The sequence below is a fragment of the Suricata suricatta genome, chromosome 14 (genome assembly GCF_006229205.1).
Source record: "Suricata suricatta isolate VVHF042 chromosome 14, meerkat_22Aug2017_6uvM2_HiC, whole genome shotgun sequence".
Lineage (NCBI taxonomy): Eukaryota > Metazoa > Chordata > Mammalia > Carnivora > Herpestidae > Suricata > Suricata suricatta.
This window is the reverse complement of record NC_043713.1, coordinates 35,847,926-35,860,454: the sequence shown is the minus strand read 5'-3', so window position 1 is coordinate 35,860,454 and position 12,529 is coordinate 35,847,926. Positions and strand designations below refer to the sequence as shown.

At 35.0% G+C, this 12,529-nt stretch overlaps 1 protein-coding gene and 1 pseudogene across 3 annotated transcripts in view; one reads left to right on the top strand and one right to left on the bottom strand.

The window, feature by feature from the left end:
- Positions 1 to 12,529, bottom strand: part of RPRD1A (regulation of nuclear pre-mRNA domain containing 1A) — a 65,866-nt gene that overhangs the window by 41,237 nt on the left and 12,100 nt on the right. The gene's annotated exons all lie outside the window — the stretch shown is intronic.
- On the top strand, positions 570 to 700 carry LOC115278535 (annotated as a pseudogene).

The window sequence follows — 12,529 nt, the reverse complement described above, 5'->3', positions numbered from 1 at the left end:
GTTTCTACAATATACATTAAAGCAAATCTTCACAAGATTTCAAACTGTAATTTCCAGTGCATTCCAAAACCAAACCATACCAGGAGCATGGATTTGGTATGGGGTACAAATATCAAGACATTATTTTCATTTTTCCCCCCTTATGGAACCCAGGCTAAAATATGAGACATACCTAGAAACTGCTATATGTATACCCTTTTCCAAGTTTTCAGTAAAAAATGTACTTTCATTTAAATGAAAGAGCAAATAATAAACTAAAGGAACTAATCAAAACAAGCAACTTCAGAGGAAAATAACAAAAATGATTTTCAAGTGAATTTTGATAACTTGAAAATAACAGAGCCATAGATTGTTATTAAGGCATACAAAATTAACAGAAAGAGCAAACAAACAATTTCATAATTCCTTAAAGAAAAACTGTTGACAATAAGGCTTAAAAACAAGTCTGACCTCATCAATTCCTTTATTTTTATTGTCATAGGGTTCCTTATAAAAACACCTATTTTCCAAATCTTATATTCAATTTAAATAGTGTCCTATGCTGGGCACAGATCAAAAATAACCTTTCCTAGCTTGAGCAGTGGCAGTATCATAGCCAATGAGGTTTATCCGAAGTGCGATTATTGCTAATTGAAAAATAACCTTTCCTATTCAATCAAGAGCTTCTAAGTTCTATATAAACTGGTATGTGATAGGTCACATCACTAAGAATGTAAGTTCTCTTCCTTCTCTCAGATGATGTATCACACCAACACTGGAAAACATCTTAAATACAATATTATATCCCAGTGTATCTGTATGTGTCTGTACTACTATATATGCAACAATAAAGTATAAGCAATTAAGGACTGGTCAACATTTATATTGTGAGGAACCATTTTCTTGTATCTCACCTGTCTGAACTATAAATTTTAAGCTATTGTGGGTATTAAGAATAGTGCCTGTTCCTTGGACCTTGTATGTAAACAGGTACAACAGAACAAATGTATAATAATAATAGGGGCGCCTGGGTGGTTCAGTCGGTTAAGCCTCCAACTTCGGCTCAGGTCAGATCTCACGTTCATGGGTTCGAGCCCCGCGTCAGGCTCTGTGCTGACAGCTAGCTCAGAGCCTGGAGCCTGCTTCCGGTTGTGTCTCCTCTCTCTGACCCTCTCATGCTGTCTCTCTCAGTATCAAAAATAAATAAAACATTAAAAAAAATAATAATAATAATAATAATAAAACCTGGCTAATATATGAGGACATAATATTACCTAAAATGTTAAGCATATCTGCTAAAGGGCAACACAAGTTCAGTTAATCACACAAGAAAGACTTACATAATAATTCACATAATTCAAATAAAAGAAAGAGCAACTATAAGGCTTCAAAAAGAATCGTCTGGGCTATTAACAATATAAAATAAACTTAATTAGTCAAACTATTTGTAATCAAACTACATAAATTCCACCTAGTTTCACTAATTCATGATCAGTTCAAAATTTAGTTTTACTTATTCATAACCAGAAACCAATAAGATCAGTACTTATTTTCTTGCACTGTACAGGCCATATACCTATTCATTTTGATATAACGCAGAATATCATAATCTAATCACTCATGTTTTTATAGGGATTGAAATTTAAAATCACAGAAGATGACAATGCCAATAAGTACAACAAAAAGCTAAAAGTTTACTATATTGTCTATAAGGACAAGAACACTCTTTGCAGAGGAAGGCTTCTAAACGGGAGAAGCAGCAAAAAAACCTGAATAAACAGGGGTGCCTGGGTGTCCCAGTGGGTGGAGTGTCAGACTTGATTTTGCCTCAAGTCATATTCCCAAGGTCATGGGGTCACATCCGGCATTACACAGAGCATGGAGCTGGCTTAAGATTCTCTCCCTCGGTCCCTCCCCTGCTCTCGTGTTTTCTCTCTCTAAACAAGCAAAATAACTGAATAAATACACACACACACACACACACACACACACACACACACACACACACACACACACCAATGAGCATTACTATAGGTCTTATAGAAAGAAATTAGAAGAAGAAAACTCATTATGGTGAAATAAAATTCTATTAAAGACTTAGTACCGACTGCTGGACAGCCTCATTTATTTCCCTGGTAAACTGATTATCACTACAGACCAGAAGACATATTCATATAGATGAATAGTTGACTATATGGCAGAAACTAATTTCCTTTGCCACAGAAACCATATAATCACAGGGATTCCTGAATGGATTCGACCCGTCCTAGACACGACTGTGAGTTCAGTCAGATGCAGCTGGCCACTTCTTAATAGCTGAGTGGGTGAAAACTAGGTGGATAAGGCCAGCGTATTCCTGTATCACTGCCATATAGCCTCTCACTTTTGGCAGCTCACCCCCTGCTTTAAAATCCTCCAAAGATTTTGTATTGTTCTCCAGATAATATTTTAAACCCTTAATATGAACCAAAGGCCCAAAAATGTCTGTCTCTGCTTCTATACTATTCTTCATGCCCAATACAACTCCGCCTCTAACTTCCCCAACTCCTACCCATCCTTTAGACCTCAGTTAATAGGTTCTTCTGGTTTTCCTTGACCACCTAGTACACACAAGTTAGGCAATGCTAATATGCTCTCGCAGCACCCCATACTTTCCTATGGAGCATTCCAACAATATTTTTATTTAATCTAATGGTTCCCAACAAAACCAAGTTCAACAAAAGCAACAACTGTCACTGTCATCTACCAATCTATGGGATCAAGCCCAGCAGTTGATTCAAAATTTGTTCAGTTATTTAGTAAATAACTTTTGGCCCAGACCTGTGCCTTTATCTGCTCTACTAAGCTGGCTCCTGGTCTTTACCTTGCCCAGCATAATAGAAGGGGAAACCAATGTAATTAAATCACACTGCTCTCAGAAACCTCAACTTCAAATTCAGAGTATGAAAGACAAGCTCTCTTACAGATTTGGCTAATCTTGCTTATTTCCAATGTATTGAATTCAAATATTTTTATCTCCCCCATCATTCTAGAGTTCTCACAAATCAATAACCTATAGAAAAATGGGCTAGTGTGAATGGACAGGTCAAAGAAACACAAATACTAAGCAATTCAAACCAATCCTCATTTTCCACCTATTAGAATGATCAAGATGAAAGCCTTGACACTGAAGTTTCCAAAGTATGAATAAGATTATCATCTTTAGACCCCTTCAGACATTGGTGGTTAGTAAATCAGTGCAACCTCTCAGAAAAAAAAGATTGGCAATATCTATAAAAAATGTAAACACACAAATCCCTTGACCCTGCAAATTTCATGTCTAGGAATTTACCCTATGGATATATTCTCATAAATGCACACATAAATCATTAAGGATACTCATGACAACAATAAGAAAGAAATGACTAAATAAATCATGGTATATCCATATAATCCAGTACTCTACAACTGTTAAAAAAAAAATGAGATATTTATATACTGATATGCAAAGATATCTCAACCAGACGACTCAGACATAGTGTTATGTTACACATATTCACACAAACACAAACACACAATAGAAAGACCTACTTTGAAGGGAAACCAAGAAATGTGTGTCAAGAGTTACTAACAAAGAATAAAGTAATTAAAGGAAAACACCTGATTTATATATTAAACAATTAAACCTACATGCTGAAAAGGCCTTTTGGGTAGGGCTGACTTGGTCCTCCACCAATATGCTTTGTTCTGTAGGTGCATTTAACCATGGTGTCTCCTATTTCAATGTTTGGTAAAAACAAACCAACAAACACACCTTCACCTAGACCCAAGCAAATGGACATCATTCCCAGTCTAATAGGTTAAAACCAATTCAAGTTCCTGAAATAACTTTAAAATCTTTGATTTTGATATATGCAACAAATGAATTGTTTAAATCTTAAAAAGAACAAACTTTATCCTGAACCATCAGACCACTATAAAACACACTGTCAACTGAAAGAGTTCTGTTAGAATACACGCCATATGGTTTGTTCACATTACACCAATAAAATAGGATTGAAACTAAAATTTTTTTGGCTCCTTTAAGAATAACATTTCAGGGCACCTGGGTGGCTCTGTCGGTTAAGCAACCGGCTTCGGCTCAGGTCATGATCTCACAGTTCGTGGGTTCAAGCCCCGCGTCGGGCTCTGTGCTGACAGCTGGCTCAGAGCCTGGAGCTTGCTTCGGATTCTGTGTCTCCCTCTCTCTCTGACCCTCCCCTGCTCATGCTGTCTCTCTCTGGCTCTCAAAAATAAATAAAAGACATTAAAAAAAAAAAAAAAAGAATAACATTTCAGGGGTGCCTGGGTGGCTCAGTCGGTTAAGCATGCAACTTCAGCTTGGGTCATGATCTTGCAGTTTGCGGGTTCAAGCCCCACGTCGGGCTCTGTGCTGACAGCTCTGAGTCTGGAGCTTGCTTCGAATTCTGTGTCTCTCCTCTCTGCCCCTCCCCTGCCCATGCTCTGTCTCTCTCTGTTTCTCAATAATAAATAAAATTTTTTAAAAATTAATAATTTTTAAAGAATAACATTTAAAAAATAATATTGAGGAATTCCCACAGCCACTGTGGAAAACAATATGGGGGTTCTTCAAAAAATAGAAAATAGAATTACCATATTATCTAGTAATTCCACTACTGGATATTTACCCAAAGAAAACAAAAGCACTAATTCAAAAAGATCTACACACCCCTATGTTTATTGCGGCATTATTTACAATAGCCAAGATATGGGAGCAACCCAAGTGTTCACTGGTGGATGAATGCATAAAGAAGATGGATACACTGTGGAATATTACTCAGCCATAAAAAAAGAATAAAACCTTACCATTTGCAACACAGATGGACCTAGAGGGTATAATACTAAATTAAATAAATCAGAGAAAGAAAAATACCGTATGATTTCACTCATATATGGAATTTAAGAAACAAAGAAAAAAAGAGACAAACATAAAATCAAACTCTTAAATACAGAGAACAAACTGGTAACTGCCAGCGGGGAGGAGGCTGGGTAGGTAGATGAAACAGATAAAAGGGATTAAGAGTACACTTATGATGAGCACGGAGAAATATATACAATTGTTGAATCATTATACTGGAAACCTGAAACTAATAATGCTGTATGTTAATTATATTTGCATTTAAAAAATACATATTGACTATTTTCTTGTAACTATGCATTGAAATTTGATATTTTCTATAGTCAATGACTTTATAATTTTATTAGCCAAATCTATTTCCTACAAGACCTCTTGGACCTTATTCAGAAAATCTTTTCACAGTATTAAGATGAGAAATAACTATAAACATGCTTTCCTTACATGATTCCACTGCTGATTTTTTTTTCAGTGTTGTATCTTTAATTTTATACATGGTATCAAGTAGAAATATAAGAATCATATGTTAATATTCTAGCCTCTTCCCCATGAATTTACAGTGCCTATTTTACCAAATTAGTAATTACCAAATTACTACATAAAGTGGGTTTCCTCATAAATCTCTTCTCTGTTCCCTTCATATATATTTTTATTTCTGAATCAACATTATACCCAGAATTCTAACTTCAGTGCCTTTATAGTCTATGCACAATATATCCATTACTCTTTTCCCTTCAAAATTGTCAAAATCAACAAGATAAAAATTAAAAATTGCTTTGGCTCCTCCTCTACATTTACTTTTCCCAGTGACCTCTAGCTTTAGCTTTAAATGTCTTGTAAAAGAACACATTTCTTATAAACTGCCCTGAATTTACAAATTAATTTGGGGATAACTGGCAAATAAATTTTTACTTAACAATTTTACATACTACTGTGCTGTTTTAAATTACAAGTGTGTATTTTAAAACAATAAAAAGTATAAGTGTTTAGCAATTACATGAAAATAAGCTTGTTAAAATACTAATACAAGATGCAAACCAGAAAGTAACTTACAGTATCTCAGACAAAAAAATACTAGGAAAAATACTAGGAAAAATGATGTGTCCCAATTCCAATATAAAGACCAGTTTTGTAGGGAACTTCTGTTTCTAGGAAAATAAGAGCAGATGTAGTTTTCCCTATTTCTCTTGCAGAGTACAACTATAAATCCTCGACATTATATATAAAACAAATGTAAAGGCAGCAGACAGGCCAGGGACCCTGCAATCCAAACAACAATACAAAATGAGCTCTTGGGGTTTTCTTTTTGCCTTTATCTTAGATTGGGAGTTGAAAAAGTCAGCAACCCAGAAAACCTAACAGATGCAGATATAAAGAGTTCCAACACAAACATTCACGTTCTATCTAAAGGACCAAGAAAAGGACAGACTAGAAAGAAAACTTTTAGACAATAACCAATGTACTCCAGCCAAACATGACAGGTGAAAAACAAAAACACAAAGCAAAACACAAAACTGTGCCCCATTCACATCCACATCAGCAAAGGCTAAGTGGGAAACCAGGCTGTAATTTACACTCTCCAGAGTGGTGTCAGAGGAGGCAAAGTTAGAAAGGCCTGGATTTCCAGTCCTTCCAGCCTTCCAGGAGGCACTCCTCCTGGGATGGTGTCACAGAAGGCCAGTGAAGAGTCAGGACTTTCACCATGGCCCAGCAATACTAAAACCACACATTCCTAACCTCTTACTATGTCAGCCAAACTCCCACTTGCACCCACCAGTAAAAAAGAGTACTTCTCTCTCGATGGGTTAATATCCCAGAAATTCAGATAAAACAGGATTAAATAAAGTCCAGAGTTTCAAAACATAATACATACAAAAATTATAAATCGGGGGTTACCCCAGTGGCACAATCAGTTAGGGTCCAACTCTTGATTTTCGCCCAAGTCATGATCTCACACTTGTGAGATCCAGCCCTGTGCTGGACTCCAAGTTGGGTGTGGAGCCTGCTTGAGATTCTCCCTCTCCCTCCACTCCTCCCGTTTGCACATGCACGCGTTCTCTCTCAAAAAGAAAACATGAATCAATCTAATATCACTCATTACACCGAGAACCAGGGGGATCTCGCACTGAATGAAAAAGGACAATCAACAGACGCTAACACTACCATGACAGAGGTATGAGAATTATCTGACAAATATTTTAAGGCAGTCATCATAAGAACACTTCAATTAATGGATGTAAATAAATTGAACTGATATATCAAAATTTGTGGCATAAAGCTGAAGCAAGGCTAAGAAACTTATAGCACTAAATGCATATAATGGAAAAAATGAACAAGTCCTAAATCAATAATCTAAACTCCCACCCAAAAAACACAGAATAATAAGACCAAAATTAACAGAATGAGGAAATAATAAAAGTAAAGACATAAATGAAACTGAAAACAAAAATAAGGGGAAAGATCAATGAAACAAAGAGCTGTTTTCTCCACCAGTTTTATTGAGACTTGACATACATCACTGTACATCAAGTTTAAGGTGTGTATCACAATGGTTTGACTTATACTGTGAAATGCTTACTGCAATAAGTCTTATCATCCATCATCATATATAGATGCAGAAAATTATTTTTTCTCCTTAGGATGAGAACTCTTAGGATTTACTCTTAATAACTTTGATTTATGTAACACAGCAAGATTAATTACAGTCACCACATTGTACATTACATCCCTAGTACTTATTTGCCTTCTAACTGGAAGTTTATACCTCTTGATCATCTCCTTACAATGCTCCTTTCCACCATTCCCACCTCTGGTATCCAAGCCTCAATTGATCTCTTTTTGCTGAGTTTGGGTTTGTTTGTTTATTAACATATAAAAAAGATCATACACTATTTATCTTTCTCTGACTTATTTCACTTAGCATAATGCCCTCCAAGTCCATCCATGTTACAAGGGCAGCATTTCCTCATTTTTTATGGATGAATACAATTCCACTGTGTATATATAAAACAATTTCTTTATCCATTCATTTAATGATGAATACTTAGGTAGTTTCTGTGTTTAGGCAATTGTAAATAATGCTGATATTATTATCATGGGGTGCAGATATGTTTTCAAGTTGGCATTTTCATTTCCTTTGGATATACTCCAGATGTGGAACTGCTGTGTTAAATGGTATTTTTATTTTTAATTTTTAAATCCATTTTAATTTCAATTTTAATTTTTTTCAAAAAAAATCTTTTTAATTTTTTTTTTATTTTTGAGACAAAGAGACATAACGTGAGCAGGAGAGGGGAAGAAAGAAAGGGAGACAAGAGATTCCAAAGCAGGCTCCATGCTCTGAGCTGTCAGCACAAAGCCCAATGCAGGACTCGAACACACAAGTGGTAAGATCATGACCTGAGCTGCAGTTGGACGCTTCGCCAACTGAGCCACCTAGGCACCCCTCCAATTTTCATTTTTTAATTTATTTTTAACTCCATAGTAACTGTACCAGATTATAATCCCACCAACAGTGCACCCTTTCCTCCACATCCTCTCCATCATGTATCTCTTCTCTTGTTGATGATGGCCATTCTAACAGGTGTAAGATGATATCTCATTGTGGTTTTGATTTGCATTTTCCTAATGATTAAGAATGTTGAGCATCAAAGAGCTGCTTCTTTGAATATATGGATTCAACTGATAAACTTCTACCGAGAATGACAAAGGAAAAAAGGGAAAACACAAAATTTCAATACCAGGGATACCATTACAGATTCTGTGGACATAAAAAGGACAATAAAGATAATAAGGGCATATAACAAACAACCCCAGACACATAAATTTGACAACTTAGACAAAACGGACTGTTGTTCCTCGAAAAATACACAAACCACTGTAAATTCACCCAATGTATAATACAGAAAACCTAAATAACTTTATAACAATGAATAAAATTGAATATGCAATTTTAAACTCCCAAAAAATAAACCTTCAGATGGTTTCTGCCAAATAATTCCACCAAAGGTTTAAAGAAGAATTTTACAAATTCTACACTTCTCCCAGAAAATAGGGGAACAAACATCGTTTCATTTTATGAGGTCAGTACTACTCTGATCTCAAAACAAGACGCACACACACACACACACCATAGACCAACAGTCCTTATGAATACAGATGTAAATAGCCTTAACAAAATAAAAGCAAATAGAATTCAGCTATGTATATATGTAAAAGGAATTAACAACCACAAACAAGTGGGATTTATTGTAGGGATGCACAGCTGGTTCAAGATTTGAAAACTGATCAACATAACACACCATATTAACAGGCTAAAGAAAAAAATCAATTGATGCAAAAAAGGCAAAAAGTGTTCATCATCATTTTATTTTAATAGCTCTCAAAACCCAGGAATAGAGAGGAAGTTCCTCAACTTGATACAGAATCTAAAAATAAAACTACAGCTAACACTATATGTACTGGTGAAACATTGCAAAAAAGATACTAAGGAAAAGACAAGAATGTCCACTTATCATTCTTAGTCAACACAGTGCTTGACATGCCAGCAAGTTCACTAAGGTAAGAAAAAGAAAAACCACAGAGGTGGGTCAAAGATGAAAAAATAAAACTATCCCCATTTGCAGTTGACATGAATGTCTACACAGAAAATCCCAAGGAAACTTACCAAAAAAACTCCTACAACTACTAAGTACATTCAGCAAGGTCACACAAAACAAGATACTTTTTTTAAGCTTATTTATTTTTGAGAAAGAGAAAGAGTGCACACACAAGTGGGGGACTGTCAGAGAAAGAGAATTCCAAGCAGGCTCTGCACAGATAGTAAAGAAATGGGAAGATACGCCATGTTTATGGATTGGAAGACTCAAAGTAATAAAGGTATCAATTCTCCCTACACTGATAAACAAGATTAAAGAACCCTTATCAAAATCCCATCAAAATAATTTTTATTGATATAGACAAGAATATTTTAAAGTCTATATTAAAGAACAAAGGAACTAGAATAGCTAAAATAATTTTGAAAAATATAGAATGAACAAGTTTATTCAATTTCAAGATTTATTGTGTAGTTATAACAAGGACTATGTGTGGCATTTATTGGTAGAGGGAAAGACACATGGATCAATAGAATAGAGAACCCGGGGAGAGACAGCCTTTGAACAAACTGTACTGGAGATTCTGAATATCCATACACAAAAACTGAACCTTGACCTAAATTTCACCCCTTTTACAAAAATCAACTCCAAAGGCATCATGGACTTAAATGTAAAATTATATAAACATTTTAAAACAAAATGTAGAAAAAACCTCAAAATCCAGGGCTAAGCAAAAGTCTTAAACTTGACATCAAAAGCAAAATTCAGAGATGCCTAGGTGGCTCAGTTGGGTAAGTGTCTGAATTGGTTTCAGCTCAGGTCATGATCTCATGGTTCGTGGGTTCAAGCCCCGTACGGGGCTCTGTGCTGACAGCATGGAGCATGCTTGGGATTCTCTGTCTCCCTCTCTCTCTGCCCCTTCCATACTCTCTCTCTCCTTCTCAAAAATAAATATGCATTATTTTTAAAAGTTTAAAAAAATCGTAATTCAAAATAGAAAAATCAGATAAACTGCAGTTAAGTGAAGGGTGTGCTGGGAGGGAAGTGAATGTGGCTATGAAAGGGCAACAAGAAGAATCCTCATGGGGATGGAAATGTTCTGTATCTTGACTATAAAACGTCAATATCACAGTTGTGGTGGGCTTTTTCAATATGTGTATTTTTTGAAATTACAAAAAACTAGTTCTGCATGTTATCAGTGGGGGATGCTGGCAAAGGCTACACAGGATCTCTTATTTCTTACATCTGAATGTGAATCTATAATTACCTAAAAACAAACTATTTTTTTCTTAAATTCACATTAATACCTCTAGTTTCAAGGTTAACTTCCAAAAAGGGTAACTGGAAGAAACTTCAAACAGTATTTATGTACTTATTTATAGACATTAATAGCAGTTTCACTGATTTAACCCCAAAAGTATCTCAAAAACCTAAAGCTTTAAAGATTAAAACAATTACTATGTTAAATTAGGCAAGATTAAAATTAAACAAAACAAAACTAACATAAAGCATTATTGGTCTCAATTAATCTGAGAGCAATTTTCAACTTTTCTGGTCAGGACCCCTTCATACTCCTACAAATTATTAGGAGAACACCAAAGAGATTTTGTTCACACAGGTTATATTTACCAATACTTACCTTATTAAAAATTAAAACAGAAGAACTTTAAAATACCTATTAGTTTATTTATGCATAAAATATTATGTTAATATAATGTTTAAAAAATGTATTTCTAAAACTTAAAGTGAAGAGACTCCCAGTTTACATTTTTGCAAATCTCCAGCTCAAGAGAATACAGCTGGATTCTCCTATCTGCTCTCTATTAAATATACTGTAATAATGTTTCAGTGGAAGTAATGAAAACAAGTATGCCTCACCCACATATCAGTCAGTGGTGAAAGTATTTTAATAGCTATTACAGATCATTGTGGACATTCTTTTTTGAAACTACAACAAAACCCAACAAATTACATAATTTTGTAACATCATGAACTGGTCTTCTAAAAAATATTGATTCAAAGTTAATGCAGACATTCCAATTGTTGAAACATTTCATTACACAGTATCAAAAGTCACACATGTAAAGATCATTATTGATTTCACTGAAAAAGTATTTAAAAGTACTGGGAAGATGCCAGGCTTAAGGTGACACTTGCAAGTTTCATAAAAATCTATTCACAGATGACATGATTTTACTTGTAGAAAACTCTAAAGATTCCATAAAAAACAAATCTAAAAAATTTAGCAAAGTTACAGCATACAAAATGAGCATTCAAAAGTCAGTTCTTATAAAAGGAAACTAAAGACAATTCCATTTATAATCAGATAAAAACAAGAGAATACTTAGAAATAAATTTAACCACGCAGGTGTAAGATTCGTACACTGAAAACTACAGAATATTGCTGAAAGAAATGAATGACGTAAGTAAATTAAAATGTATTCCATGTCCATGGGCTGAAATACTTAACATTGCTAAGATAATTCTATTCAAAGCGATCTACAGAATAAATGCAAAACCTATCCCCAATGGCATTTTTGCAGAAATAAACCCATCCTAAAATTCATATAGATTCTCAAGTGATCCCAAATAGCCAAAAGAATCTTAGAAAGGAAATAAAAACTGGAAAAATCATACATCCTGATTGAAAAACTCACTAGAAAGCTACAGAAATTGGAATAGTATGGTATTAGGCATAAGTCCAGGCATATAGATGAAAGGAACAAAGGGGCGCCTGAGTGGCTCAGTCGGTTGAGAGCTGACTTTGGCTCAGGTCATGATCTTCCAGCCCGTGAGTTCGATCCCCGCGTCAGGCTCTGTGCTGATAGGTCTGAACCTGCTTCAGATTCTGTGTCTCCTTCTCTCGCTGCCCCCCCCCCCAATCATAGTCTCTCTGTCTCTCAAAAATAAATAAACATTTTTAAAAAAAGGAAAAAATAAAATACTGAGTCCAGAAATAAATTCTTATAATCACAAGTCATTATGGAAATACAAATTAAAACCACAAGCAGATACCACTCCATGTTCATTAAGATTATTTTCAAAAAATAACAAGCATTGG